Source organism: Mus caroli, chromosome 13 (assembly GCF_900094665.2).
Source record: "Mus caroli chromosome 13, CAROLI_EIJ_v1.1, whole genome shotgun sequence".
NCBI classification, from domain to species: domain Eukaryota; kingdom Metazoa; phylum Chordata; class Mammalia; order Rodentia; family Muridae; genus Mus; species Mus caroli.
Genome location: NC_034582.1, coordinates 23,526,294 through 23,532,053, shown reverse-complemented (window position 1 = coordinate 23,532,053; position 5,760 = coordinate 23,526,294). Strand labels below are relative to the sequence as shown.

Below are 5,760 nucleotides of genomic sequence, written 5' to 3'. Positions count from 1 at the left end.
TCTGATGATTGTGAGTGGTCTTAGTTTCTGTTAGTAAGATTCTTACTTTTGACTTTTGCCATCTGGTAATCTCTGTCCCTCAGGTGATTATGTTAGCCTCTATCAGCAGACCTAAGAGAATAGCTCTCTCCTAAGTTTCAGTGGTCAGAGTATTCTCTGCAGGCAGGTTCTCCTCTTGCAGGGAAGGTGCCAGATATCTGGTGTTCAAACATGCACCCTGGCAGAAGTTGTGTTCCACTCACCAGAGGTCCTAAGATCCTGTGGAGTGTCCTCTGGGGTCCTAAGGGGTGTCTGCAGACTCCATGCCCAAGGTGCTCCAGTGCTGGTGCTGATGCTGGTGCAGACTGTAAGGGACTTGTGCCTCTGGTCAGGCCGGGTTTTCTGCTTCCCTAATTAATGCTGTCACAGGTCCTGCAGGTTTGGATTGGACCAGCAGTTGTGTTTCACTCACCAGATGTCCTAAGGTCCCATGGAGAGTCCTTTGGTGACTTGGGGGTGTCCGAATACTCTGTGCCCATGGTGTGTTGGTGCTGCTGCTGATTGAAAGGTGATTTTTAAGTTTTATTGCATTGTAGTCATGTACGATTCATGAGGTTATTTCAGTATTTCTGAATTTGTTAAGATGAATATTGTGTCCCAGAATTGTTCTGTTTTATAGAGGTTTCCATGTGTTGCTAAGCACAATGTATATTCTTAGGTGTATAGTTGAATATTCTGTAAATATCAGTTAAATTCATTTAATGTGTGATGTCATTTAATTCTCGTGCATATCTCCATTTTTTTTTTTTTTTTTTTTTTTTGGTTTTTTGAGACAGGGTTTTTCTGTATAGCCCTGGCTGTCCTGGAAATCACTATGTAGACCAGGCTGGCCTCGAACTCAGAAATCTACCTGCCTCTGCCTCCCAAGTGCTAGGATTAAAGGCGTGTGTCACCACCACCCAGCATTATTTTTGTCCAGATGATAGATGACCTATATATTGGAGAAAGTGTGACTTGCAACCACCGAGTATCAGTGGCTACTGTTAGTCTATTTTCTTATTTCCAGCAGTATACTTTTGTGAAATTTGATGTTGGAGAATACAGAGTGTATAATTTTAGGATAGAAATACCTCTTGGGTAATAATTTCCCTGATTACAATAACATGCTCCTCTTTACCTTTTCTGATATTTTTTAGTTTAAAGTCTATTTTGTCAGGTATTAGGAGAGTGACTCATTTTCCCAGGTCTTGTTTGATTTGCATGCTTCTGTCCTTTCTTTCCCTTTAATTTCTACCTATCTTTATAGCTAAAATAGATTCATTGTGGACAACAGAAAGATGCATTTTGTATCTTGATTAATTCACTCAACCTGTCTCTTTTGACTGAATATTTGAGACCTAATCGTTGAAATTATGTTTGATGCATGTGTGCTGACTACAGTCATTTGTGTTCTTTTGTGTTCTCAGTGGGGCTTTGAGCTTTAGCTTCATATTTTTGCCACACTCTCTTGACTACAGTCATCTGCCTCTTTAGCTGAAAATGTTTCCTATATTTTCTTCAGCTTTATATTGTAGAATATAAATTTTAAGGCTATGTATAGCTTAGAACTTTTCATTCATACACATACACACACACACACACAATTTTGGTAGGCATATTAATCTAGTTTGGCCACAATTGTCTTTTAAGACTTGCATTTTCCAGGCTGTTCTGACTTTCAAAATTTCCACTAAACAGTTGTTATTATGATGAATTTTCTTTAGTGTGTAGCTTGCTATTTTTTTTTTCTCTTGAAGCAGTCAATACTTTTTGTTCTGCTTTAACAGTGATATAGCATAGACAATTTCTTTTCTGTTTTTGCCCATTTGGTGTACTATGTGCTTCTTGAATCTGTGTGGGTATGTCTTCTATTAATTTGTGTACTTTTTCTTCTATGATTTTATTGAAGATTTTGTCTATACCAGTGACCTAGGAATCTTCTCCCTCATCTATTTTGGTATTAAAAAGCTATTTATTTTATGTATGTGAGTGCTCTATCTGCCCAGACATAGGCATCAGATCCCATCATAGTTAGTTGTAAACCACCATGTGGTTACTGGGAACTGAATTAAGGAACTATGGAAGATCAGTCAGTGTTCCTAACTGCTAAGCCATCTCTCCAGCTCCTTATTCTTGTAATTTGAAGGTTCAGTCTTTTATTGGTATCCTATATTTTCTATATTGTTCTTTATTATATTCTTTTAAATTGTATATTGTTTGCTTAATTATTTCATATAAAGATAAAAAATGCTTCACACCTTTACATATCATCCTTGAGCAGGGATATGACAATCTTCTCTGAATTGTTCCCATTTTAGTCTATAGCTGCTGAAGCAAGTGCAAATTTGTGTGTTCTGTAAACTTAAAGGTTTTTTTGTTGTTGTTAATTTAGTAATTTTTCTTTAAAATTCTGTTTCCTAGGGTTCATCTGGGGAATTTTGAAATTGGTGAACCTGTCTATAGGACTGATAGATTTTGGGTTTGGGAAACCATCTTGATCTTTGATATTAATTTTTTAATGATTATGGCTATGCGTATTTGTTTTGTTAGTTCTGTGTCTGAGTAGAGAGGGTTAACACAGAGCACAGGGTGTCTGGGTCTCATTGGGTCTAAAGATTGGTGGAATGCAGGAGGTGTATCCTAGTGAAAGCCTGGAGTGTGGGTAATAATCTAGGGATTGAGACAATGCAAGTAGAACAGAACATGACTTGGTTTGTTGCTTCTGTCTCCGACCAGCAGAAAAGAGTGACAACACTACATTCTTCTCAAAGCAGTTTATTCAGGAACCTTTCAACATCATGCATGAATCTCTATCCAGAAATCAATCTCTCCAGAAAAAAAACAACAAATAACCCATCCCCAATCCTTACACTGGTTAGATTCTGGCAAAGGTTGTTTAGAATTTTTCTGGGCAGAGGGGTTGGCTATAGCATGGGAGCAGACTGTAGACTGTGGGCAAGTAAGGATGGCCTGACTAGTCTGGGGACTAGATATAGAACCCAGGCTAGATTTTCAGAATTGTGTGTGTGTGTTTGTGTGTGTGTGTGTGCACCAGGGAGACTGACCCTGCTAGACATTAGCAAAGTATTTCAGCATTCAGACTCTTGACATCAAAAATCTATGATTTTAAATTTCTTCTCTTGTACAATATAACCCTAACACAGAAATCCTTACTTCAGCCTTCCCAGAGTGCCTTATCTCTCTTCTCTTCCCCAGATGCACTGCTCCTCCATTTTCCTTTAGAAAAGGGCAGGCCTCCCAGGGTTACAAAATTGCATATGATATATCAAGATGCAATAAGACTTGGTACAAACCCTCTATCAAGATTGGACAAAGCTACCCAGAAGGAAGAAAGAGGTTGCAAGAATAGGCAAAAAAGTCTGAGACACCACCATTCTCCACTCTTGGGAACCCCACAAACACTAAACTAAACAACCACAATGATTATGTAGAGGATATAGCACAGACCCATGTAGGTTCTTTGATTGCCACTTCAGTCTCTGTGAGGCTCTATGATCCCAGTTTTGTTGATTCTGTAGCTATGTTTTCCTGGTATACTCCAACATTCTGGCTCTTACAAGTCCTTCTTTTCTGCTTTTTCTTGGGGTTCTACATTTCTGCCCTTATTCTGGCTGCGTGTTTTTGCATCTGTTTGCATCAGCTGCTGGAGAAAGACTTTCTTTTTTTAAATTTTATTTATTCATATATATATATATATATATATATATATATATATATATATATGTTTGTTTTGTTTTGAGACAAGCTTTCTCTGTGTAGCCCTGGCTGTCCTGGAACTCACTTTGTAAACCAGGCTGGCCTCGAACTCAGAAATGTGCCTGCCTCTGCCTCCCAAGTGCTGGAATTAAAAGCGTGTGCCACCACCACCTGGCTTATTTATTTTTTTAATTAGATATTTTCTTTATTAACATTTCAAATTTTATCTATCCCCTTTCCTAATTTCCCCTCTGAAAATCCCCTATCCTCTCCCTGCCCACCCCATCCCTGGCCACTCCCACTTCCTGGACCAGGCATTCCCCTATACTGGGGGATAGACTGGGCTAGGCATCAGTCTGTATATACAGTAGAATATTAATACGAATCATTTCATTGTCTTTCCTTTTCATTTTTTTGGCCAGTGGTGTTTGATTCTACCTTAGGTTTCTGCCCCACCTTGCTTCTGTGTCCTTGCCATCCAGGAAGTGTTGGGCATGGGTTCCCTTTCGTGCTGTGGGACTCAAGTTAGATCAATCATTTGTTGTACACTCCCAAAAGCTCTGAGCTACCATTGCCCTAGTACATCTTGCATGAAGAACAGGTTTTAAGTCAAAGGTTTGCTAAGCAAATTCTTAGGTGTATAGTTGAATATTCTGTAAATATCAGTTAAATTCATTTGATGTGTGATGTCATTTAATTCTCGTGTCTCAAGACAGGGTTTCTCTGTATAGCCCCGGCTGTCCTAGAACTCACTTTGTAGACCAGGCTGGCCTCAAACTCAGAAATCTGCCTGCCTCTGCCTCCCAAGTGCTGGGATTAAAGGCGTGTGCCACCACGCCGGTCTTAGAATTCTTATAATAGTTATATATGGCAGACTACATTACTTATTATTAGAAAGTCCCCCCCCCATACACACAATCACTCCCATACACAGGAATTTAGGAAGTAGATTGGGCTGTGGTTTGAGGAGGAACTAGAATATTGTATTATTCATGAGATGGTTAGCTAGAACAGAACTCCCTAGTTAGAACCATGGCTTGGGCATGAAAGCCCTTGTCCCTGGAGTGTAAAGACCTCACACCTGGCTTCTAAGAATATAGTTGACCTTAGATAGAGCTGACTTTGTCTCAGTTGTTTTATTGTCCAGTTCCTGCCAGTCTTTATGTTTGCATTCCTGTTTTGTATAAAAGTCATTAAGCTTCTGGTAACATTGTACCTTGCCAATGTGTCACCTAACTTTCCTATTTTCTTCTGTATTAAAAGTTTAATGCTCGATTTGACAGATTACACTCTCTGTGTGTTCCTATCTGTCTGTCATCCATGCCAACTCCTTCTCACCTGTAACTGGAACCCTGAGTTTTCCTACGGTTTGAGGACCCAATTGAGATCTGTCAGCAGCAGATTATCATTTACTTAACAAGTAATATCCATTTCTAAGTGAATAAATATCATGTTGGTCTTTTTGGGTTTGGGTTGCCTCATTGAGAATGATATTTTTTCTAGTTCCATTCATTTGTCTACAAATTTAGGATGTCATTTTATGTAACAGTTGAGTAATACTCTATTACATAAATGTACCAAATTTTCTTTATCTATTTTTCTCTTTTTTCATTATTGTTTAATTAGGTATTTTCTTCATTTACATTTCCATGATACCCCAAAAGTCCCCCAAACCCTCCTCCCCACTCCCCCCCCCCAACTTCTTGGCCCTGGTGTCCCCCTGTGCTGAGGCATATAAAGTTTGCAAGACCAATGGGCCTCTCTTTCCACTGAGGGCCAACTAGGTCATCTTCTGCTACATATGCAGCTAGAGACACGAGCTCTGGGTGGTACTGGTTAGTTCATATTGTTGTTTCACCTATACNGTTGCAGACCCCTTTAGCTCCTTGGGTACTTTCTCTAGCTCCTCCATTGGGAGCCCTGTGATCCATCCAATAGCTGACTGTGAGCATCCACTTCTGTGTTTGCTATGCCCCAGCATAGCCACACAAGAGACAGCTATATCTGGGTCCTTTCAGCAAAATC

General features: G+C 39.5%; 1 non-coding gene across 1 annotated transcript; it reads right to left on the bottom strand.

The window, feature by feature from the left end:
- Window positions 1-2,254: 2,254 nt before the first annotated feature.
- LOC115029193 lies at window positions 2,255-2,357 on the bottom strand. The gene has a single exon (XR_003834747.1). It is a non-coding gene; the product is annotated as a U6 spliceosomal RNA (small nuclear RNA).
- Window positions 2,358-5,760: the final 3,403 nt, after the last annotated feature.